This window comes from Lycorma delicatula, chromosome 6 (assembly GCF_047948215.1).
Source record: "Lycorma delicatula isolate Av1 chromosome 6, ASM4794821v1, whole genome shotgun sequence".
NCBI lineage: Eukaryota > Metazoa > Arthropoda > Insecta > Hemiptera > Fulgoridae > Lycorma > Lycorma delicatula.
This window is the reverse complement of record NC_134460.1, coordinates 44,812,669-44,839,871: the sequence shown is the minus strand read 5'-3', so window position 1 is coordinate 44,839,871 and position 27,203 is coordinate 44,812,669. Positions and strand designations below refer to the sequence as shown.

The 27,203-nt window shown below is 28.7% G+C and overlaps 1 long non-coding RNA gene across 1 annotated transcript in view; it reads right to left on the bottom strand.

The window, feature by feature from the left end:
- Positions 1 to 27,203, bottom strand: part of LOC142326627 (uncharacterized) — a 322,938-nt gene that overhangs the window by 164,282 nt on the left and 131,453 nt on the right. Inside the window, exon 3 of the long non-coding RNA XR_012756817.1 lies at positions 22 to 67. This is a non-coding gene — a long non-coding RNA (uncharacterized LOC142326627). The remainder of the gene's footprint in view (positions 1 to 21; positions 68 to 27,203) is intronic.

The following is a 27,203-nucleotide window of genomic DNA, read 5'->3' as shown; positions in this document are numbered from 1 at the left end:
ATTTAAGATTAATAAAATTACCTTTTTAAGTTGATTAATTCTGAATGACAGTATTAAAAATCAGGATCTGTAAAAAAACATACAAATTTATTAAATTCAAATAAAAATTTATTGTTTTTTTATAATGTTTTATCGATTATTTGATGATTTTATTTTAATTATTTATTCCTTTATAGTTTTTAAGTAATATTTATCCCTTTATTATATAATTAACAAGATTAGTTAATGTTTTAATCCATTTATTTATATTTATAATATTATAAATAACTTAAAGATTTTATTATTAATTTAAATATTAAATAGTGAATAAATAATTTTGATGAGTAAAATACGAAAAAATTCGTAATATTCGTAAAAATTCAAAATATTGAAATAAAATTGGGATAAATCAAATACACACATGTGAGTAGATTATTTATATTACAAAAATAATATTAATTAATAATTTTTTTACTTTCATTTTAATGAATAATTAAAGAAAAAATTATAATTATTAGTAATATATACCAAAATCAAAGCATCATAAATTTAAAAGATTTTTTTTGAGTTATAATAATGTTTAAACTTTTGAATTATTAATTTATCAGATAATTTTATCTGATAAAAAAAATTAATAAAATTTATACTAGAATCAACAACAATAAATTAATAATAAGTAATATTATGTTTTTATTTATTTTATTCCAAGATAAAATTTCTTTAATTTCTAATGCAAACTCATTTAAAAATAAAACTCAAAGAAAAAAAATCATTAAATAAGTTATTATATAAGAAGTTATAACAAGAAAATATTTAATATTTAAAAGAAAACATAATCAAGCGAAATATTATATTAATATAAATAAAAATATAAGGCATACAAAATCATAAAAATAAAACGGAATAAATCAACTGTAAGAAGAACAAGATAATTTAAAGGTCATATTATTTTTAAGGGGTTTATTATAATATTTCAATCGAAAAAACTAACGGATCCTATTTTTTTATTTGGAAAAAAATGACATCCACCATTTTGTTTATTAAAATTGGTATGTAACCCTGTTTTCACCCGTGGAAAAAAATTCTAATTATTTTTTTTTTTTCAGAAAAATATATACATTTCGGACTTGTACTAGGATCAGAATTGTCTTTAGCCCACATATTATGATTATTGTGTACTCCCTCCTTATACCGAATTGGGCGAAAACTGCATAATTTGATAAAAAAAATAATTAATTATTTAAAAAAAAATAAAATCAATAAATTTATGCGTTCGTTATCGACTTATAAAAGTCCTTTATTTGAATCTTAATCTGTTTATTTATTTTAAATATCTAACTTTTAATAGCTAACACTGTTATAGTTATTACATTTATTAATTTATTTCAAAAGTGTTTTATTAAAGATGTAAAATCCTTTAAACATTAAAAAGCAATAAATTATTTTTCATTCATAAATAGAGTATAGATAGAAATCAATGAAAATAATGAATAAAAACAATAAAAATCATTTATATGTGCACGCACAACTGCAGATATTTTCTTTTATCCAAATATTAGAATATATATATATATATATATATATATATATATATATATATATATATATATATATATACATATAAATTAATTATAATAAACAGGACAGTAATGTAATGTAAAATTAATGTAAAAACGACGAGGAATGAGATCATCAAATTATTATAACGAAAAACAGGGGGTAGAAATAGTAGTCGTCCAATAAAACAATGCAAAAACCAGCTTTTGATGACGTAAGACGTTTAGTCCTAAACTAATAAAAGTATAATGTAAGAAAATAAAACACATTTCACGTAAAAAAATTTAATAAAATTAAAATGAATATTTAAGTTTAAATGTCAAACATAAATTTTTTTTAATAAATATGTATACGTTTATTTTTATTTTATTTAATAATTATAAACTATTATCAAGAAAATACATTTTATTATATTTTAAATAAAAATAGGATGAAATTTAGAATAATGAATTAATTATATAATAAGTGTCTATATTTTAAGTTATTTTTTCATTTATATATAAAAATAAAAAATAAAATTTTCTTTATGAAAAGCAATTTAAATAAATTTAGAAAAAAAAATCATTAATGAATTTATAAAGAAGTAATATTTCATTTATTAAAAAACGTCAAAGAAAAAAAAAGACTTAAAATGTTGTTTCTTTTTAGAATATTATATAAGAAAAAAATGTGAGTCACAGCGGAAAACATTATGCTGGCCGCCATTTTAGTTTTCATCTTTAAAAGTCTGTAGCTCCTCAACGGTTACAATTAAGGAAAAATAGCAAAGAATAAAAAACATTTTAAATGATTTTTTCTATTGGAAACTATTGAAATAAGTGGGAATTTAGAAAATTAATATTAAAGGTTGGACGCCATATTGGAAAAATGAAAGAGTGAATTGAAAAAGGACTATATCGTATTCTTAACGTTTAGGGAAAATAAGAGAAGTTTTACATTAAAAGTTTTATTGTTTTAATAGATCTTGTAGTTAAAATATGATAATAATGATGAACTTGAACATCTGTGTATGTGCGCCATTTCTGACTATTAAAATAAAAAAAAATAATTATTTTCAGACTATTATATTTATATTTAAAGCAAAAAGCACTATCCTTATTGCCTTTCCTTCAACAACTTTATATAATAGAGAATAACTAACATTTGGTGGTTTTCAGAAAAGATGGACACAAAGTAGATTTTCTATAAATATAAGTCGTTTAAATTCGTTCATTTTACTCCACACACATTATATGCAATAATGTGTGCACAATATTGTGTATGTATATATATATACACAATATTTATTATATAAAGAAATACTAAACTGCTACTGAATTTAAATCGTAAATAAAAAAAGTCCAATAACTGTTTACAAAACGTAAAATATAAAATTAAATGTGAATTTTCCGATTTTTAAAAAAAATATTATCAGTAGATAAAAAGGAAATGGTAAAGAAAAGTACAAAAATACAAAAAAATAAATAAATAAAATATGAAAAAAAAACACTTATTAATCGGTCAAACAAATTGTTGCGTTATCGTTTTTCGGAATGATATTACATTATGATTTTACATCTGTAATGTATTTAAATGGGTTGAACAAAAATAATAATACACCTTTATGAAACTGACTAATATAAAATAGCAATAACGATAAAAAATTGAAATGGAAAAGGTAAGCAAATAAATAATGTAATAACATACATTTTTCGTATTTAAAATAAAGATTTCTCATTATTTTAAATATCAAAAATGTCTTATTAAAATTTTTTTGATTAAAAAAATGATTAAGATCGGATGCTGTGTGCGCGACGTGTTTGTTGGCAATTTTTGGGGTGAGCTATTGTCTTTATATGAATTTATTATGAGTAGTGAAGGACAGTATTTGTGACAAATCCGGTTTTGTGACCGGTGAGTTTTTAATAACATTTAAAATAGCCCGGGGCTAATGGGAAACATTCAAAAGTTTTTGAAATTAAAAATGAAGTCCCTCAGGGATCTGTGCTAAGTATGATGCTTTTCTTCGTAGCTATAAATGGGGTAGAAGTTGTGATCACTCCGCCCGTGAAATTCTTCGCTGACGACGTCACTATCACCTTCAGAGGCAAGAAAATTGAAACTACTAGGGAAACAATGCAGAATTTACTGAACTTAGCGTGAAGATGAGCGTATAGTAGTGGCTTCAAATTGACGGTAACTAAATCAAGATTTATGTTTTCTCTACATCTACCGTGTCCTTACATCTATAAGGACACGGTCAAACTATATACTTAGGTGAAGACGAGATTAAACTTTTAGGTGTAACTTTTGATGAGAAGATGACTTTCTCGAGCCGCAGTAAGTACACTAAGGTTGAATATCTAAGGAGAATTAACGTGCAAGGGTTGCTGAAAAACCCGTGATTCTGAACACAACCAACCTGAATTGATCCTGTCGAATAACTTGACGCCTTGGGTTAATATCTCGGTTGGTTTTAAATTATTCTAAATATTTGTTGTTCATCGGTTCATACAATTAAATAAAAGTCTTGACTTTGCTTATAATATAAATTTATTTTTATTATAATCTTGAACTTGTAAATTATATATTGAGCAGTATTATATTAATTACTTGAACATTCATAACAAACAGTAGTTGAATCTCTGGACGAAGGAAGTAGACAGACTGTTCTAGTACGAAGCCAGCTTTTATAGCGTGGATGGAGCCGAGTGAGCCGCCAGGAGCTGTGTGTGCCGTATGGAGCCGAGTGCAGCTGTCCGAAATTCTTTAAATAAAATTTTAAGTTCCTCATTTAATAAAAGTAACAAAAAGAAGTGACAATTTGGCACGGATAACCTGAGCTAACGAGTAACAAAAAAGTGGAAATTTAGCAGGGATGCCAACCTTTATTAAAAAATTATATAACTCAATCGAATAACCTCATTTAAATAACCCTGCGTCTTAACATACATAAAAGGATTGTTTTTTCGAAGCTGGAATACCGGTCTATTCTGTACGACTCTGCGAGAGAAAAAAAATAAAGGCCTTAGGCTTCTTTGCGCAATACTTACATTCGAATATCCATAGAAACATTTGTCACTTACCCTACATCGAGTTTAGTAACGTACTCCAACGAAGTCCCATTATATTAGAGAACGAAATACCAGGTTATCAAATACGCGGTCAGCAGGACCGTTTCTCCAACCGCTTAAGGCAAGAGACCAGGCCCGCTCGCACTTAACAATTTGAGGGGATGAAGACCTTAGCCCAGGCTTTCGACCTCAGACTGTTTCGCTATTTCCAGAAAAAAGGTCTGTCTGTTCCGAGGATTCTCAGAAAGGAAATAGGATGCGACGCTCCTTGGCTGCGCATATCTCTAAAGCTTGAATATCTACCGTCTGGAAGACCTAAACCATCGGCTCTGTCTCAACCGAGGAGTGTGGCTGTTCAATAATACTCCCTGACAACGAGATAATATATAAGCTTACTGCATATTTCTCTGTATTCTTTTGCGAGGCCTTTTACTCTACATTGAGAGATATTGAGACCCGTAGTGTCAACAGGCTCCTGATAATAAGTGATCCTATGAATGTACTATGATGGAGGTAAAAGTCAAAGTCTTATGTTATTTTTTCGTGGGAATGCTATATCAAAGCTTCAACTGTAGATGATATGAACCCGTGGTTCAAATATAATACCCCTCTCAAGAGTAAACAAGACAGTGGTATGGGTATCCGGCCAATGCGGGTTCCTCGGGAACGAACGCACTGATGAGGCTGCCAAGAAAGCGGCAACAAATGGCCTCCGATTAGAATTAACTTTGAGAGCGACTTCATGAAGAGAGTCCGTGTCAAGCTGCATACTCAGTGAAATAAGTTCTGGCTGCTGAGTCTTCCCACGGCCTTACATGGTATCCGAGAGAACGTCTTCGAGAAACCTTTTATCTCAAACAACAGATGAGACCAAGTCATCCTAACTCGGTTACGGGGGGTACACAAAGTTAACCCACGCCCATTTATTTGGCTCTCCTCAGCAAAACTGTGAGGCGTGCAATGTAAAATTGTCTGTAAACCACTTACTCATACAATGTTCGGGTCTAGGTATTCGATGATAATTAAAGCCGGGTTCAGATGTGAAGGGTTTACTCACCGGAACAAATACATCATGATAGTGGGATGAGAAACTTAATTTAGCGGTTTTGCTTACATGGGATCCTTTACGAAATACTGCGTGCGCAATGGAAATAGTCTAGTGGTCATGTTATTTGATACCCATTTGTTAATCATGTTTCAGTTTGTTATCCAATGTTTGGTGTTTAATATCTAATTATTTATGTCACTTAATTTTATTTAAGTCGCTGATGATTGTTATAAAAAATTTTTATTCTAATTTGGAACTAAGTTAAAAGAACTTAAAATAGATATATTTTTAAAACAAATTTGTATATCTTAGATTCTATAATTTTAATAAAATCACATTATTTAAATTAAATTTTTTATTTTAAAAGAGGAGTATAATTTTTTAACACAAGATAAAAATAATAGTTAAAAATTATATTAGTGAAAACAAATTTTTTAAGGGTAGTTTTTACTGTTATTAAATTAATTATAATCAAATTATTAAATCACAAAATAATTCTTTATTTGACAGATAATCACAAATTATTGTTATAATAATTATTATACCTCGTATTTGTCCTGATTTACAGAACAATTAAGGTTTATATTATATTTATAATATAATTTAGGTTTATATTATAATGACAGAGTGAGAATATTTGTATTGTAAGAAATAAGTAGAAAATTTCTATTTAACAAAATAAACGAATTGCAATTACGAAAATAAATTTAGATTATAAATTAGAAAAGAATTGTCAAAAAAATTATTATAATATACATGGATACTCAAAAAGCCAAAAGAAAAAGATTACGTTTTTTTGCCTCACAAATCGTGTATGTATTTATAATTGGTTCTGATTAAGGAATCATGGAATCATAATAAATTAAAAAAAGGACATGAAGAGGGATTTCCAGCGAACGCCTTCAATAAAGCGTACAAACGTAACAAATATTTATATATGTATAAATAAACTACATGTACGTAAAAAAGTTTATATAAAAAACACACTTGCATTAATTGGGATCACAAAGATTCAAGAGATCACAATATCCTGGTGAAAAAACAAACAAAAAAAGAATCCTCTACATTATTAAACAATAAGATAGAAATAAACAAAATAGTAGCATAACAAGTTCACGGAAAGAAATAGAAGGGCGCTGCTAGGCTCCTCACTAAGGCATAGTAAAGACATGTCTAATATCGAACCAATTCAAGTGTCACTCAGATATCGAAAGTCCAGCACGTGTTGGCGTTTCAATCGTCGGACATCTTCACTGTTGTCTAGGAGATTAACTGCTAGATAGTTCAAATTATTATCTAATCATGTCGGTAATTTAAATCGAACCATTTGATCTCATCACGAGTATAAGGCAATCCAAAATAGTCGTGAATTTACTCATTCCGAGCGAACCACGATGACTGTGCAGTGGATCTCACCAACTTTGTCAAAACGTTGTAAAAATTTCAAAGTTATTAAAAAAAAAAATACTCTTGATGCAAAGAATTACAAAAAAATCATTCAAAATTACATGTTATTCATGAGAAAAATGGAAAAGTCTTAAAATGAATTAAGGCGATCAAAATTTATAAAAAAGAAAAATTTAATTTGTGATTATTCTTTAAGGTGTCAAGGATTAGTTTAAATTTAATATAAAAATTTCCTTTTTCAACCCATAAATAGATTATGATAATATAAAGATTAGAATATAAGAAACTAGTATTACAGGGCGTAAATACAATAAATAATTGAAGATTGGATGATTAATAAACAAGCGAAGGAAACAGAGAGTACTACATTAAACCATAAAGAGTACTAAAGTCAAATAATTAATGACAAAGAAGCTTCTATTTTCTTTCCTTTTGTTAAAATGATATTTTATTTACAAGAAAAAAATTGAGGATAATTTAGAATAAATAGTAAATCATTAACTGTTCTTTTGTACTCGTATTTACAATAATTCTGGGCAAAAACATTATTATTACATTTATAATTTATTTAATCCGAGTTAAAAATTAAAATAGGTGAAGTTTATACAAACTTTATTATAAAGTAATGTATTAAACAGGACTTACGAATGGTGTATATTAACTCAATTTCATTATAATTATTTATACTCGTAAATAGTTTAAAAGAAAATTTTTAAAAAAATTAAATCGAATTTGCTAATGCTGATCTAAGTTTTTTGATTTTTTATTAATTAAAGGTATGACGCGTTATTTAATAGGATTAAAACTTATATTTCTCACCAGATTCAAAGTAAAGGCTACTTGATTTAAAAGTAAAATTAACCGACTTTAATACTTTTACATTGATATGATTCTTTCATCGCTCCTTCAAATAAAGCTGTTAACTTTGGACGATTATTAATATTTTAAATTATATATCAAGATAGGGATTCATTAGTTTTTTATCAGAGCGTACGAAGCGAGGGACTTCAATGCAAACTAACCGACAATGAAATTAAACAAACAGAAGACGTGAAAAATTATTAGATATGGTGCGATTTTGTGTCTACTGAAATTGCAATACAATAAGAGAAATACCGATAAAAAAATAAATAATATTAACTTTTACGAAAATAATTAGTTTTATCAATTTATAAGTTATACTAACACGAATTGATTAATAAAAAATCTAAAAAAAAAAAAATTGAATTAGCTTCAGTAAAAAACAGACTTAAAAGTTTTCATTTACTTTTTATTGGCTGTATTTATATTAGTTTTCTCAGAATTAAATTCTTTACAAGTTTTCTTACTAAATCTTTCGCATCTATTAATCATTTAACAAAGCAATTGTATCACAAACCTATTAAAAAAAACAAAAAAAAAATTGTTTTTCAAAACCAAATTTTGTGTTTCACGTTGATAACTGAAAAAAGAACTTGTTACAGTTCTGAAACCTGTTTTATCTCATTTCTCAGCTCAAATTACATAAGAAACCACCAAATTTATTCCTTAATTTTGCTTCCAAAAATTGCAGTACAGGTTTTTTTTATTAGAAAAACTGAAATCCGGGCGAAATCTTTCGCTAGTCGTAACTCGAAAACAAAGCGTTTACAGACCTAATGTTTAACTTTTTCCATAATTTTTACCAGTAGAACGTGTTCTGAAAGTTTCTTCGTGGAACATTCTGAAGAATGTAGCACGCATATTTTCGTAATTTGATAAAGGAATATAAGAAACCTTTTTTTTATATCAATTGTTCCAAATAAGAATTGTACACTTTTTGCTTTATGTATAAAAAAATCCAATAATAAGGCGTTAAATTAAAATAAATAAAATGCCATTCCACAGTAAAGATCTTCTTTTAATCTTTTCAAAATATTTACTTGAAAAAAAAAAGAATAAAAAGGTGGAAGGGTATTTTTTTGATATGCCATTTTTTTAATTTCCTACTCCTATAACTGTTATTTATATCTAATTGTTTGATTTTAAGAGATAATTATTTTGTAAATGAAATATTGTTTTGATTTGTTTTTTTTAACATGAATTGATTCGATTCTAAAGAATTTGTTTGTAAAATCACTATTTCTGGATCCAACTGATAAATTTTCTAAGACATTGAGAATATGTGACATACCTATATTAGTGCGAACAACAGAGTATACAGGATAAAAGTTACCATTACATATAAAATAAAACTTTATTTATTAATTGTAAAAATTATCTTTTAAACTACATTATTAATAAAATGTAATCAATTAATTTCGATTTAACCATGAACAATGAGAAAATTATTGGATACTGTAATTTTATAATTTCATAGAATATTATGTACAGACGAGAATTTAATGTAATTATATTTTAATTATTCTAAACAGACGAACAAAGCATTCTACTAGTTAGACCTGGTTCAGATATTAAAAAAAAAAATATATAATAAAACTTAATAAATAAATTATTCAATTTTAATTAGTAAAATAACGGTTTGAAAAAACCTTTACTACGGGATTCTGACTCAAAGAATATGAACAAAAAGGATATAGAAACTATGTTTCACCGGTTTGATCTTCTTACATAATACCATCCTATAGTGAGTGACAAATACCGGATGTGTTAAGTCGTTAGACCTCAGCAGTGCGGTTTTCACAGACGCGACACTCAAAAGGCAGATGTGTAACAACTTATGGAGGGGGGTGAGAAGTCTACATTAGATTACAGTCTAGAAATAGATATTTGAAGACACATAAAATAAAAACTGATGTGTAAGTAATATACTGTATAGAAAAAGAAATACAGGAAACTATCGATTTAAGTAAACTTTTACATTGTAATTTATTACATTTGCTTCAAAAATAAAATCAGCCGCTAATTATGTTAAAGCAAAAAATAATTTTACAGTTATTCGAATTAAGTAAAATAAAAAACAAAATTTAAAAAAATGGGGAATATAAATTAATTAAAATGGGTAAATAACATTTATTAATCAACAATCACAGGACAGGTTTGATGCACTTTTCCAAACCTTTCAATTTTCCGCTAATCTTTAAATCATTTATTCTTTCTTTATAGTTTTCACTATCTACAATTTCTACTACAATCAAATTAATTAAAACTTTAACCATTAATAAGAACAATTTTCATGAATACGGTGTGCTTGTAGCTAACACAAACTTTTATCTTCTTCAGTACACCATAAAAAAAATTCTTTATTTCATGCCTTGATAACAGTGGGGACGTCGTCCCCATATGCCTGACTTAGGGGCTACTGAATGACATTATAGTATCCAGTTTCTGTCGCCAAATCTAGTGATGTTATTTTTGTTTACTTCTTTATTCATTAATATTTTTGTTTATATCTTAAGCTGTTTTATTCTTTGTTTGACTACCTACGGCTTAATTATTTATTTATTGATTATTTATTTGTTTATTAACCCAGCGGGCTGGTCTAGTGGTGAACTCTCATCGCAAATCATCTGATTTCGACGTCGAGAGTTCTAAGGTTCAATTTCTAGTAAAGGGAGTTAGTTACTTTTATACGGATTTGAATACTACATCTTGGATACCGGTCTTCTTTAGTGGATTGGGTTTCAGTTATAACCACACATCTCAGGAATGGTCGAACTAAAACTGTACAAGACTATTTCATTTACATTCATACATATCACCCTGATTCATCCGCTGAAGTAAATATTTCACGGTGGTTCCGGAAACAGAAAAAGAGAGATTTATTTGTTTATTGGTTTTTATTTGTATTTATGGACTATGAAGTGTTGTCGGATGTATACTTTCATTAATGAACTTTATGATTATTGCTTATTGATAACTTTTGTTATGGATTGACTTATTATAGGAGTTCCTTAAGGACCCCCCTATCCTGTGCTTATAAGTAAACGATTTACTTATAGTTCCACTTAAGGAGCTGATTATAAATATACTGGTTATGAAAAAAAATTCAACATTAATAATTGGATTTTTGTAAAAAAAGAATCAGTCAAGTTATGTTTAAATTCAAGGAAATTAATCATTTTTACTATAAAAATAATTGCCCGTAGAAAACTTTAAGTATATTGAAAATCATTGGTAATTAATGTGCTGTTTTTTCTTAGATTAAATCTGTTTAGTTTTCCATTAATCTCTGTGGGTAAATACTTTCATAATATCAGATTTTCCCTTATATTTGAATCCTTCTTCCTCAATAAGTTTCACTTAAATGCTCACTGGATCGGAAATAAGGATACTGGAAAGTTTTAGAGGTACTCTTAGTATTTGCATGATTTAGTGGGGATAGCTCTGTTTATAGACTTATCCTGAGATTCTTTCTACTTATCGGAGGTTGTACAAAATTTTCCATAATTATCGGGTTAAGCCGAATCTTTTTGACTATTCTCGTAAATATATTTAGTGAAAGCAAGACAAAAAATACTGAGTTTTTATGCATAATAAAAGGAGATTATATTTTGGGAAAATACATTTCAATCAACCTATTCCGGCATAGAAATATTCTGAAAAAATGTTCCTAAGCATCTTTTTTTTAAAGACGAATTCAAACATTTTTCGCTTATTATGAATATGAAAAATTTAGCCGAGTATGTAACGAAAGAGAAAAAAGAAAAGTTGAATATAAGGAAGAAAACAGGGTAAAAATTGCAAATATATATTCCCAAAAGAAATAGGAATTATTAGATGATGAAAGAAATACCAAAAAATCAGGAATGAATGGAGATATCATTATTTTATCAGGGTTCTTCCACTTGGATTACTTTATGATAACTAGTAATTTGATTTTTATGAAAAATAGTAAATTAGAATCGAAAATAAATTAATTAATAAATGGATTATTGATATATACTGCCTAATAATCTTCTTTAACTGTTTAAGTAAGACAAAGTTGAATCTACCTACAAGGATTTAATTCGTACAACCGTGAGTGAATTATTTCAATAATAATAAAAATAAGCAATGATAATGTCTAATATAAATATATACCATCGATAATTACAAAATTTAAATACCTCTGAAATTTTAGAAACCGTATAAAAAATCATACAATTATTTAAAAAAGGATAAAAATAAAACCATTTAAGATAATTACACAATTACAATTAATTTACGATTTTTAACACAATTAAGCTTCAATAACGCTTATATTTGAATTCATACGAACGGTTAAAAGAAGTACGAATCCAAATCCATTATGATGTTTATCCTACACCAGTTTCGATAAAAATTGTGCAACTCATTTAAATCGACAAGGGAATAAAAATTTACACCTAACAGTAGATAATAAAAGACATGAATTCCTGCCACTGTAAAATTAAAGAAAGTTTTTATCATTTAAAAAAATAATAATTCAAAATGGATAAAATGAACCGTGTGAACTGAAAGAGGAAATTACATAATCCATTGATTAATATAAAAAATAAAAATGGTGAATAGTGATAGATGATTTTATTTAACGTTATTTTAAATTTAATGAAATAAGATTTTCACTGTAAAATGGAGGAGGGAAGGTAGAATTCTACAAATAATTGAAATTAAGGAAACTTTTTTAAGAGATAACAACTTGCGTAATTGTCTTTATCTACAGTTTTGAGGTATCAAGATTTACAAAATTATAAAAAACAAACATATGAAATTTTATGGAAATTATTTCAACATCCAATATCAAAGAAATCCAAAAATAAACACAAATCACCAATTTTGACTGGTCAAAATCAAAATAATAAAATTTGGCTAATGTATAATTTTAGAATAAAAAAAGATTATAAAAATTTAAATAATTATTGCAAATAAATTTCTAAAACCATAGACGAAACAAACAAAACGTTTTTACCTGGAAATATCCTAGTAAATGCATTGTACAACGTATTTTTATTAAATCATATATATTCTTTTATTAAAAACTTTCTAACCTTTCTTAATACCAAACTCATAAAAACAAATTAATAAAAAAAAAATCATTATTGACGCGTAGGTGAAATGTTTCATATGTCTTTTACCTACTAGCCTTTTCTTAGTCAATGAACATTTATAAGGGACTTATTTTAATCTAAAATAAAAATATTAAAACAAACACGTAATGGCTGTAATAAACTAGGACTTGAAAATTAATAAATTAATTTTAAATGTTTTATTTACATTTTCGATGTATGTACATATACATTTTTCTGTCACAATGTTTGATTTACAGCGGTTCCAATTTAACGGGACCGTAAATAAATTTGAATACAAAAAAAAATGACATTCAGAAAGGGATTTCCATTGAAATCCCTCAAAGTACTGTACTGTACTGTACTTTATATATACATCTTATACAGTATACATAAATATAGAATAAACATAAATAAGTACATACAAAGATAGTCTAAAGAATATTGATAAAGTTTAGAACAAAAAGAAAACACCAGTCTTATCAATCATCAGACAAAGAAACAAATCAAAGAACCAACAAAAGTAAGTGGCGAAACCAAATGAAGTATTTTGACGAGCATAACGTCCTAGGGCAGGTGATTCATCTCAAATCTCGGAGAACTTACTAATCTAATATATGAAGTCGCTTTAGTAGAGCCTAACGTCCTCGCTGTTATCGAAAAGCTTAACGGCGAGGCAGTTCACAGTACGTACACGATAATTAAAAATAATTTAACTAAAAAATTTAGGATATAGAGTTAAACAAAATAACTACATTCATCTGTATATAAAAATATGTTTCTCAGATGGAACATTAAGGGATAAATATTTATATATGTAAAATATAAAACGAGTAATTATATACAAACTACACCGGTTCTAATTCTACTTATATTAACATACATACATAAATATAAAGAGCTAATTAATTTAATTAATATGCTGATGAATGTTTTTAATGGTACTAGAAGAAGAATGTCTTAATTTTGGCCCCTATTCAAGGAATAAGACTGTATATCATTTCAAAGGGGGCCTACCCTGTTTATTGAAATTTTTTTTGCCATTTACTCGGCTTGAATGTAATTTCAGTAACAAATAAAAACCAATTCTTAAAAAATTACATGTTTATTAGGTATTAATTTAATGTTAAAGAAGATAAGTAATTATATACATACTACATTGATTCTAATTCTAGTTAAGATATACATAAATATGAAGATCTAATTAATTTTATTAATTAGAATTGTATACTACCAAAAAATTCTATTAGAAAATTGTAAACTAAATCGTATAATTAATCGCTTTATAATTATTCATTAATCAATACAGCTCCATGATGTATTAAAAATTTTAAGATTTTTTCAAGTTGAATACACGATGAATTAAATATTTGCTACCTATCAAATAATTCTTAACTTACATGATCAGATTAATACATTTCTTAATATGCCAGTTATCTGTATAGTTTGAGTCAATAGTGCTTAACAAAAGGCAAAATTAGATAGTCTGTAAGCTACGGATTGAAATATCATTGCATGTTTCTGTGTAATTTAATTTTGTATCGAACAATTCGATTTTATATATTATTAATTTTATAGTGACTCATTCTGGTATGATAACACCTAATGAAAACCGGTAAAGTTCAATACTATATTTTAGTAAATAAATGAATGCAATAAATAAATGATGTTTGAACAACAATTTGATGTTTTTTCTATTGGTGTGATGTATAACAAGCCTCTCTCTTTTTTTGTTTTAGCCTCCGGAACCACCGTAAGGTATTACTTCAGAGGATGATATGTATAATGTAAATGAAGAGTATTAGTCTTGTACAGGTCTCAGGTCGACCATTCCTAAAAATGTGTGGTTGAATGAAACCCGATCTAAAGGTTTTGATCTCACACAAGTACAACGAACCTGAAACAACTAAGTTAACTAACTTGAAACATCTAAGTCAACGAACCTTTAAACGTCTAAGTTGAAAGAGACTTTATCAGTATAATTTTTTCTCAAGCTATCGATAATATTATTTTCTTATATATACACGCATTTGAGAAAATACATTTACATGTCTTTTTGAGCTGAGATGCAACAGAAAACCTATTTCAAAATAACGTAATTTAAATTAATAAATTTTTTAAATAGTTTTTGAGTATTTAATTCTATCAAAGAATTAAAAATAATGGAAAATATAGTAAATATCATTATCTAATAATTGAATGTATTCAACCACAAAAAACTTGCAATAAATCGAATCTTTTGAATAATTATTTTTGTTCAATTCAATCAATGTATAAGAATTACATTCGGTTTGAAATCACAATTTTTATAATACTAGGTCTATTGTAAATTAGCTTTTTATTTATTTTTGGTCATGCAGTACTTTTCCAATTATACAACAAATTTAACCTAAGACTCCATTATAGTAAACAGAGAATGCTGCTTATCACTATCACAATGGATCGGATAAAGCATCGAACAAAAAATATTCAGATAAACGAAAATAAACTCTAGTTTAAAAAATTTATATAATTTTTCTGATGGGAGTTAATTTCTATAACCGAGAAAATAAATTTCTTTTGAATTACCTATATATAAATGGTTAAATTAAAAAAAATAATGTAATAAAAAATTAAATAAACACATAAAATAATGCAACATGTAAAAAATTCTTAAAATTAATAAATATTAAAAAAAAGCTGGGTTTAATTTACGAACGACTAACGAAGTTTAAATAGCACTGGCATTCATTACCAAAATACAAAATAGAATTTGGCAAATTGTACAATAAGTTATTTTAATCAACAAGAGTGTACTTTATTAATAAAATATAAGGCAGAGATGTAAGTCGTATTTTTTTTATTTTTTGTTAATAAGAATTGTTTAAAAAATGATAATCGAAAGCATTTTATGTACGTCTCATCATTAAGTGACGACATTAATCCAAATTAATTATTATATTAATAATATTATTAATGAATATACATAATTATTCAAAAGTTAATAAGTAAAAAACATAATAAAAACCATTACTAAAATAAATAAAGGGCACGGAACGATTATTTTAACGATTTAACAAAAGGGAATCAAGGAAAGAGAAGTACAAGAAATACAGGTTATTGGGTCAGTAATGGCGATGACAGGGACACCATACTGGTATACAACCGTGGAACAAATAGCAACTCGGGACTGGGTCCATGACATGGGGGGCTCCTTCGGGGAGAACTGTCTGGAGTTGTAATCTGGGTACCCTTTATGTATATCTCAGTAGGAAAATGATTTGCAGAATATCTTTATTAATTCTTTATATTGTTTTATCGCCGTGATTTACAGTAAATCATGGAAGAATGATATTGTAATATAACTGATAACGGTAATAAATATAAAATAAAAATCTATATTTAATTAAAAAATTTCATATACATATTATATAAATGAACACGTGTTTTACACGTACATTATAATTATTACACTTATATAGAATCGTATAATTTAAATTTTATACCGACTCATCTCAGTGTTATTAATTATTAATCCTGAATTATATTACGATATAAAACTACCAACTCCTCTATTAATTAACGGATACCAAAAATTAATTCGAATTAGATATAATAATCATTACAAAAGTCTCCAAAAATATACATAATTTATACAAAATAATACAATATTTCAATTAAATAAATACTCCTAAATAGTTTTGAAAATTAAGATTTAAACAAATCGTTTTCTGTTACTTTTAAGACAATATCTTTTTTATACCAACTTTTTGAAGAAAAGTACGGTATTACTTTCGGTCGCACGGTGGGATTAGGAGGGTGAAATTGAATTTTCTTTAGGTTTTGAGGTATGAAGGGTACGAAAAAACCTCAACTCTATTTACCTCCAAGCCCCTTGTTTTTCTGTTTCCTTTCCTAACAGAGGTAAAATGTGTGCTCAAACGTATTTCCAGTCCGTCTAGACGTGCTACTGGACGGATCGAGCTGAATATTTTATTCTGCTCGTAATGGCCCTCAGATATTTTATCAAACATCGACGAATTTCCAAAGTGATTTTCCTGTAAGTAATAACCTCGGAAAGTTATTCAATTAAGAAATAAATGAGGACTTCTCAGAGGAGGAGACTTAAGTTTGGGTTCCGATAACGTTTGATAACATGTCGATGGGTCATTCAGAACAGAAATAAAAAATCAGCTCGATCCGATCTGTAGATCGTCTAAACGTACTGGAAATAGGTTTTCAGCCAAATTATTTAAAACATAAGATAGTTATTTTCATCAATCTTCCTTATAACATTACATACGAATGTCATAAGAAAATTATTTTAATTATAAAATTTTCCATATTCGCTGCGGACATTCCGGTCCTGGATGATTCCATCATGGCCACGTTCGCTGATGACACTGCTACCCTGGCCTAGTCTCGCAGACCCTCCAAATGGCGCTGGATTGTGTGTGCGTGTGGCAGAAAAAGTGAAGGATTAAGGTTACTCCTACGGTAAGTTTTTGGTAAGTATGGTAAGTTTATGGTAAGTATGGTGGATTAAGGTATATCCTATATGTAAGTCGAGGCACGTCACATTTGCCATGCGGAGAGGTGACTGTCCCGGTGTGTACTTCGATGGTGTTTTGATCCCGCAAACGGAGACTGTGCGGTATCTGGGACTTCACTTGGATCGACGTTTGACCTGGAAGTGTCACGTGAGGATGAAGAGGAAACAGCTAAACGCAAGGTACAGGGAAATTCATTGGCTGCTACGGAGGAACTCAGGCCTTACGTTATCCAACAAGATCAAAATTTTTATAAGGCTATCCTGCACCCAATCTGGAAGTACGGTGTAGAATTGTGGGGAACGGCTAGTACTAGTAACGTGGAAATTATACAACGATTTCAGAACAAAGTAGCGAGCGAGGGTAATTGCCGAAGCTCCGTGGATCACGCGGAATGATGAGATTCACGATTATCTGGAGCTCCCATCGGTTTGTGAGATTGCACAACAGCGCAATGTCAAATACCTGCAGAGTCTTGAGAATCATGTAAACCACTTTGCAATTAATCTACTCGATAACAGCGGAAACGTCCGACGGTTGAAACGAGCCCATGTACTCGACTTACGGTCTGCGTAACAGTTTGGAATCTAACACCGTCAGGTTTAGTGGTGTCCTATCTAATTTCTTGTTACTTCTATTTATTTTTATTTTTTATTTGTTATTAATGTTTGTTTTGTGGACTATATGGTGCAGAAATTAATGATTTATGACTGAGCTTGAAATTTCATATTTGACTTTAAGTTTGCTTGCAACTGTTTATTGTGTATTATTTATTTTGGGGATTCCTTAAGGACCTTCTTAACACGTGCTTTTGTCAGGAAACTTACTTATGGCTCCGCAGGAAGCCGATTGTAATTATAATTGTTATTGAGCAAAAAAAAAAATTATAGAATTGTAATATAATATTTGCATTACAACGTAAAGAAAAAAAAACAGTAAAATAAAATTTAAATATATATATATATATATATATATATATATATATATATACACACACCAGCGAACTATGTTTAAACTAGTTTAAACAAATTGGAATTTTCATCTACACCTCTTATAATAACTTTAAGGTTGACTAATTGGATAGTACTAACATGTTAACTGCTCATTCTCTCCACTCAAGTCAATTGAATCAATATATCTAAGCAGGAGGTACATCATAATGCAGGGCAGATAATGATTATTATAACAAAATTGTTGATAAACTCAAGGGATTCATTTCTTAAAGTTGCACAAGACTTAAAATATAATTCAAGAAATATCTCTTAAAATCCAAATCGTATGAACAGGGCAAACCATTCAGAAAGTCGAAAACGAGTAGAAAAATCATCAGTCAAGAACCTCCTTATAAAAAAATATATAAGTACTTATAAAAAAATATTACTTTTAAGGTAAAATTCTGAATAACTTTAAATAAGTGTTAAAATGTAGAAATAATAGTAAGAGATCATCTCAAAGTTAGGAAAACGACTGTTAAGTGAGTTTTTTGTCTGTTTTAACGAAAATAAATAAATTTGGTAAAAGAGGACTACTCAAAACCCGTTTATAAAGATTTTTACGTAAAAACCTACAACTAAATGGTCATTCCGACTACTAAACAATCATCAGCATATGTTGAAAAACTGATACGTAAATATTTACATTAAAAAAAAGTAAGTACCAGAGGAATCAAACTGAATTGGAAAACTTACTTCGTCGACAATGATTTAGATAAATTCCACGGATGCGCTCGTAAATTTTCCAGTACCAGAACGTTTGTTTTTGTAATATAGAAGATCTCAAGAATACGGTCCACAGCCGCAGGCATCTGGCAACATGATAATGTTATGAAAAATTCACATTCAATTCGATGTTTACATAGATAAGAAGCAAAATTTATCTTTTTCGTGTAAAATGTTTTAACGTTTTTTTTTTTGTGAATTAGAGTTTTAGCGATTTATTTTGTCACCATTTATCTACGGATATCCAAAAGCAAGAACCATTTTCGTCTGGTCTGATTTTTTATTTAGATTATATTTTTAAAATAAAAAGTAAGAGGCTTTGAGTTAAAACAAATTTTATGGGAAAGGGTAATTTTTATTTCTTCCAAAAAGCAGTACAGGGACGCTGTTCCGTTATCAGTGCACCCCTGATAACGATCACTGAATGTTCGTTGTATAATCAATCATTGTGGGATCAATATTTAATAGCCATTTTATGCAATGTAAAATAATCACAACTTCTTTTAAGTAATTCACATTAAATATTTAACCTTGACTTTCTCAAAGAATATAGAATTAACACACCTCAGAACTATAGCGTGATTTTAAAATTAATCTCTTCCACTAAGAAAGTCGTCTAGTTTTCTGTTTATTTCCAATATTATGCTAGTCCTCACATTGTTGCCTTTATTGTGGAAACGTTACGAGAGTTCAAGTTGAATAAGCTATACTTACCACCCTCCATATAACTCAGATTTAGAGCCATCATAATAACTAGTTGGCCCTTTAAATAATTTCTAGAAAGATAGAACCTTTATTCAAATTGAGGTCATTGCCGCTGTGCAAGGATAGATCAACATAGAACCAAAAACTTCACTTTTGGAAACAAGAAGTTTCCTAAATGTTGAACAATAGCTCGAGACTAGATTGAGAAAAGTGTAAGTAACTTAATTTTACTTAAAAATAAAATACAGCTGAAATCATCTCTCATGTTTATGTCTCTCTCCTAAATGGCTTAAAAGTTTTTAATATATCTTGTATATTAATATGGCTTGAACTTTGATTGAAATTCATGTTATCTAGATTTCAGAACCATCCTGAGATCGACGCTACTTCCAAATCGGACAGAGTTGTTGTTTGTTGTTTTCTTGTTGAATAAGATAAAATATTGGTGACCAATTAATTTATCTTCTTTTTAATATAATTCATTACGTTTGTGCCTTTTTCCAACACAACGAAAGAATAATTAAATTAAAGCAAATTCTAAATCATCTTTTCAAGGATATGGTTAATTTCTACACAACTATGTAGCAATTGCTACTTTTAAATGATTCCCAATATCCCCTTATCTTACATGATACATAAAATTTTATAAATATCTTTCCTTCCAGCACCCTTTCTAAGTGATGTTTCTATGGATTATGTTAATTAACCAATCTTGCAGTCAACTGTAGACTCTAGATTCAGCTTTGATACTTTTTGTTTCTTATTTGATCCAAACGGACCATATACAGTTTGTAAAAACCTTATATTCATTGTATGTATTTGTTCGCTTCATAGTTACAAATAACTAACATTCAAAAAAAAGGAATGACTCCGACAATTGTTAATACCTTATTTTTGTAGTTTTCTTCTTATTTGTTATCAAGCATTCTGTTAATAGTACTGCAGATACCTTGAAATTTATTTTACAAAAGAATCAGTGTAACATTGCAACCTGATGGAGGTCAATTCTTGTCTCAGGAAGTAGGTGAAGTTGTAGATCTGACTACTGAAGCAGTGTTTTATTTATTTTTATGGTTAGCATTTAAGGAGGCAGCCTCTCCGTCATGATCGGGTGCTGTTGGCCGATAACCTGCACACCTTAACTCATCATTATTAAAAGCAAAAAGAGATACCATCATCATTTATTAAAAGAGCGAACCGGATTAGAACTCAGGCGTAAATATGAAAATGAATCAAATTTAAAGATTTTTGGGACATTGAATGTGTGCGGTATACATGGGAAGGAGCAGGAACTGGTTGATGAACTGAAAATTACCAAAGTTAAATACTTAGCTCTGATGAAAACAAAGAAGAAGAGTCAAGGTTGTGAACTTCTTTGGGATGGATATACATAGATCTATTGTAGGATGGAGTTGTAGAGAATCGGAGCTGTAGTGGGATGTATTATTCATGAGGAAAACAAAATATAAAGAGATGGAAGTTTGTAAATAGGTGCATCATGGTTGTGGAAGTAATGGTAGAAGAAACTCTTGTATCTATAATAATTGCATATGCTCCATGTGGTGATGGAAGGGTTGATAACAAGGATGCCTTCTATGAAAGCTCCAGAAAACAGTTGAGGTTTAGAAGTTATGATATTGGATGACTTAAATGCTTGTGTGGGTAAGATTCAAAGAATTGGGAAAATGTAATTGGACCAAATGGAGAGAGTAAATTAAATGATAGCGGTGAAAGGCTACTGAGATTTTTCATTACTAATCATTTTGTCATTACAAACACTAATTTTTTGCATAAAGATATCCATTGTTTTACTAAAGTGGTGTCATGTAGGAATGAAAAATCTATTATTGATTATATAATTGTAGAAAGAAGAACGTATGTGGAGGTGCAGGATGTGAGAATGAAGGAAGAGAGGGCCAAACATTAATAGTGGTCACCATCTTCTGGTAACGATCCAAAAATTTTTAGAAGAAAGCCTTTTCATAAAATTAAAAAAGCTGAGAGAAAAGCTACATACAAAATCAAAAACTATAAACTGAAGAACCTGGAAGTTCAACGCCTTTTCAGGGAAGAAGTTGAGAAGAATATAAATGCAGTGCCAAGTATTTGGAATTTAGAATCGCTAGAGGAAATATGGGCAAAATTCAAAATATGAATATTGAAAGCTGCCAAGAGGACCTGTGGAAGATCTAAAACAAGAACACCAGAAAAAAGAACAGCTTGGTAGATCGAGGATATTAAAGCAGAGATAAAAAAGAAGAAATTACTGTGACACATGTACTTAGATAGAAAGATGGCGAAAGATTATAATATTTATAAGAAACAAAGAAAACTGGTCAAATAAATAATGCCGGTATTCAGAAGAAAATGCTAGGAAGATTTCAGAAAGTTTACAGAAGAGAATGCCAAGGAAAATAAGAAGTTACTCCTCTATAGAGTTCTTAAAAACATGAGGAGGGGTAAGGAGTGTCCACTGAAATTTGTAAAATCCAAAGAGGGTGTACTACTTACAAAGGAGAAAGATGTAATGGAGAGATGAAAAGAGTACTTTTCTGGGCACCTTGAAGGAAATGAGTATTTAACTGTGATTCCAACTGAAGGAGCAGTGGATGTATCGGTCACTGAGGCGGATATTATCAAGGAAGAGGTCTGTATGACACTGACATGAATGAAACTAGGGGAGCCAGCAGTATATGATGGCATCACTCCTGAAATGTTGAAGTTCATGGGAGCTTTAGGAGAAAAACTGTTAGTCAGTGTGATAAGATTAGCCTGATGTAACAAAAAGATACCATAGTATTGGGAATTCTTAATTATAGTCCCTATTCTTAAAAAAAAGGGTGATAGTAAGGAATGCCAGAACCATAGAGATATATCTGCTAAATTTAGTTGTAAAGGTGTATTCTAGAGTACTTAAAACAAGACTTCGGATGCACATGAAACCCGTAATTGAGGAAATGCAAAGTAGTTTTGGCATAACAGGAGCATTTAGGATTTCATTTTTACATTGAGATAGATTAGTGAGAAGGAAATTGAGTATGGGAAAAATGTAAATTATACATATAATTATATGTAAATTTTAATTATTTATATGTAGGAACAATTGTTATGGTTTTCAAAGAATTAACATTTATTAATTTATGTCTTTATTTCAATTTATTATTATAATTAATTATAAAGAGAAAGAAGGCCATTAAAACTGAATAAAATCGAAGTTTTTTTTTTGGTGTTCCTTGTAATTTATTTTGCAACACAATTTAATCCTATTAACAACTCAAAAAAAAAATTCTAATAAACATAAATGTAAAATTTACAAGATTTAATATGTTATCCATTCAAGGAGGTAAAATTTTGATGGCAGCCAACTTAATACGAACAAAAATTATGTTTAACAACAAGAGTCAGTACTATAGTAATTTTTAGATCAACCCCATCTATTTTACCTCCTAGGGATTGGTTTTAATGGTTTTTTTTTGGTTTTTTTTGTCTTCAGTCATTTGACTGGTTTGATGCAGCTCTTCAAGATTCCCTATCTAGTGCTAGTTGTTTCATTTCAGTATACCCTCTACATCCTACATCCCCAACAATTTGTTTTACATACTCCAAACGTGGCCTGCCTACACAAATTTTTCCCTTCTACCTGTCCTTCCAATATTAAAGCGACTATTCCAGGATGCCTTAGTATGTGGCCTATAAGTCTGTCTCTTCTTTTAACTATATTTTTCCAAATGCTTCTTTCTTCATCTATTTGCCAGATACCTCTTCATTTGTCACTTTATCCACCCATCTGATTTTTAACATTCTCCTATAGCACTACATTTCAAAAGCTTCTAATATTTTCTTCTCAGATACTCCGATTGTCCAAGTTTCACTTCCATATAAAGCGACACTCCAAACATATACTTTCAAAAATCTTTTCCTGACATTTAAATTAATTTTTGATGTAAACAAATTATATTTCTTACTGAAGGCTCGTTTTGCTTGTGCTATTCGGCATTTTATATCGCTCCTGCTTCGTCCATCTTTAGTAATTCTACTTCCCAAATAATTCTTCTACCTCCATAATCTTTTCTCCTCCTATTTTCACATTTAGTGGTCAATCTTTGTTATTTCTACTACATTTCATTACTTTTGGTTTGTTACTTTTAATGTATGGTTATTATTTTAACAAGATAAAAATTTAAATAGATCTTTTATTAGAGGTTGAAATTAGAGCCTTATGAGGTATGTTTTTCAAAATGTTAGTACAATATTTATTGATGATCCTCCTATAGATAAGTGATCAGATAATGTATAAAATCAATGTAATTTTTATTTACTAGTTTTTTTTAAAAAAACTTTAATTTTAAAAATGTCAATTTCTAAAGAAATTGACATTTTTGAAACCTTTCAAAAAATTATAATTCAGAATATCACTCCTTTCTCAACTGTTAAACTTTAAATAATAATAATTTATATTTAGTCTTCCTACAAAGGTTTTCATAAATGACTACAAATGTCAGTTTTCTACATATTCAGAAAGTTTTATATAAATAGACTATAATGTAAGTGAAGCAAAGATTATCCGTACTTTCATCAAAACACATTTTTTGGTTTGTCACATGACTTCTGCACATGAATGCTTAATATTGATACTACTGGTAACGTTATCGTAGTTTAAGCTTGTTTTTGTTTCAGTATACCACTCCTGCTTCTGTAGCAGTATGCAGAAAGGAAGAATAAAGAGTATTGACCCGATTTCTCTGGTCAGGAAATTCAGTCCATGGTGTACCATGGACTGAATTTCATTGGAGCTTACAACAAAATACAAGGACAGTGGTCTACAAGGAGTGGATCAAGAAGTTTAAAATTGGCCGGACTATTGTGATTTACGAGGAGAAAGCAGGATGCCTGTTAACCTCTAATACTGACCCAGCAAGATCAGAAAATTCAAGAAATGGTACTAGCAAACCTATCAGTCATAATTGAAAATGTAGTGTGTTTTCAGCAGATTAGATATGATTCTACCAATCATTTCATACATGAAAAAATTCGATTTTCATAAAGTCTATTATTGTTATTGTTGTTGGATGACAATGCGCGCTGACACACTGTTGAAACCATTACCAAATTGGGTTTGAAAGTGCTGGAACACCCTGGTTAATATCCAGATCTTCCCACATCTCTTTGAACTGCTAAAAGATGCTTTACGAGGTAGTCAATTTCTATGGTGAAGAAGTGTGGGGAGCGGTGCATAAAATGGCTGAGCGACCAACCGAAAACCTATTTTTCTTTGAGGGAATAGCTTGTAAACCATTTGATCAACAACATTGAAAAGGAAGAAGACTAAGTGACTGTTCAACTCCTACATTTGTGAAAATAAATTTAAAAAATCAAGTGCAGCTAATTTTAGGATTTCTCTCACACAATGATATTTTTTGTTTTAGAATAATCTTATATTTATTTATTTGATTTTTTTTTTTTGTCTTCATTCATTTGACTGGTTTGATGCAGCTCTCCAAGATTCCCTATCTAGTGCTAGTCGTTTCATTTCAGTATACCCTCTACATCCTACATCCCTAACAATTTGTTTTACATATTCCAAACGTGGCCTGCCTACACAATTTTTTCCTTCTACCTGTCGTTCCAATATTAAAGCGACTATTCCAGGAAGCCTTAGTATGTGGCCTATAAGTCTGTCTCTTCTTTTAACTATATTTTTCCAAATGCTTCTTTCTTCATCTATTTGCTGGATATCTCTTCATTTGTCACTTTATCCACCCATCTGATTTTTAACATTCTCCTATAGCACCGCATTTCAAAAGCTTCTAATCTTTTCTTCTCAGATACTCCGATCGTCCAAGTTTCACTTCCATATAAAGCGACACTCCAAACATATACTTTCAAAAATCTTTTCCTGACATTTAAATTAATTTTTGATGTAAACAAATTATATTTCTTACTGAAGGCTCGTTACGCTTGTGCTATTCGGCATTTTATATCGCTCCTGCTTCGTCCATCGATTTTTCATTATGCATATTTTATGTTTTAATTTGCATATATATTTTTTTACAGGATAAATTAATTGTACAACATGTTTAAAAATAACATTTTACTTATTTTATTGTACCTCTTCCTGCGATTAAAAAGTATTCACACACAATAAACGTGTACTTTTTATTGCATGAAACGTAATGTTATTTATTTGGAATTTAATAATCTGCTACACTGCAATAATGGAGGTAGCGGTTTTAAAAAGCATTGTTTTCGACAGAATGTGTTACGGTAAATTTCTGCTTTATACTATCTGTTATCGTTGTGATAATATAAGTGCATTTAACCATATACGACTACTATAGATGTTAAGCGTATAATGTATTTTACAAGTAAAAGGCTATTAGCATTAGTCTAGGCAGTTAGATCAACCTTGTTAATTTCTTATTAGTTGGCCCTGGGTTCCATTCCCATCAACGGGTCTGGGTCTGGTGTTTTTTATTACTTACTTCATCATCTTCTGGAAACGAAAAATGTTGCTAAATAAGTTTTAACTACCTGGAAGCAATTAAGTAGTATTAAAATCTTCTATAAAAGATTTTTTAAAAGTTTAAAATTATCCCGATTAAGAAAAGGAATGTTTGAACGAAAAACTGGAGACAAAACGGAACTTAGATGAAAAATGAAAGAAAAGAGCTTCTATTTTCATTTTTAATACTAACTAATACTAAAAATAATAAAACACTATTTACTAATTACTAATTTATACAAATTAAAAGTAGTAATTATTTAAGCGCTGTCCCATATAATGCAGCTTAACTTTTCTTAAATAACATTAAAATAAATTACTATTAAAACTGTAAACTTTTTAAACTGTTAAACTGGACTTATGTTTTTTTTTTTATATCAAAGAAAATGTTATCTTACTCGTATATTTTTGGCCTCTTATTTTTTATATGAACATCACTTTTGCCGTCATTTAAATTTTTACTTATCGAAGCTGATATGGTCATGAATGTACAGATTAGCATAATATTTTTTAAAAAATGATAAAAAGTGTATTAGTTATAATAAAATATTAAGAAAAACATAAATATATGAAAATTATGAATAAAACATACAATAATCTTAATATAGTGTTTTCCAGAAGAACTAATTTACTTAAAAATTATACATATATATGTATAAAACAATTTAGTACTTCTGCGGTCACAAAAAATTTACAAGATCGTAAGGTATTTCTTTAAAGAAAATATTTAATTACAGTAATATTAAAACATAGACAATAT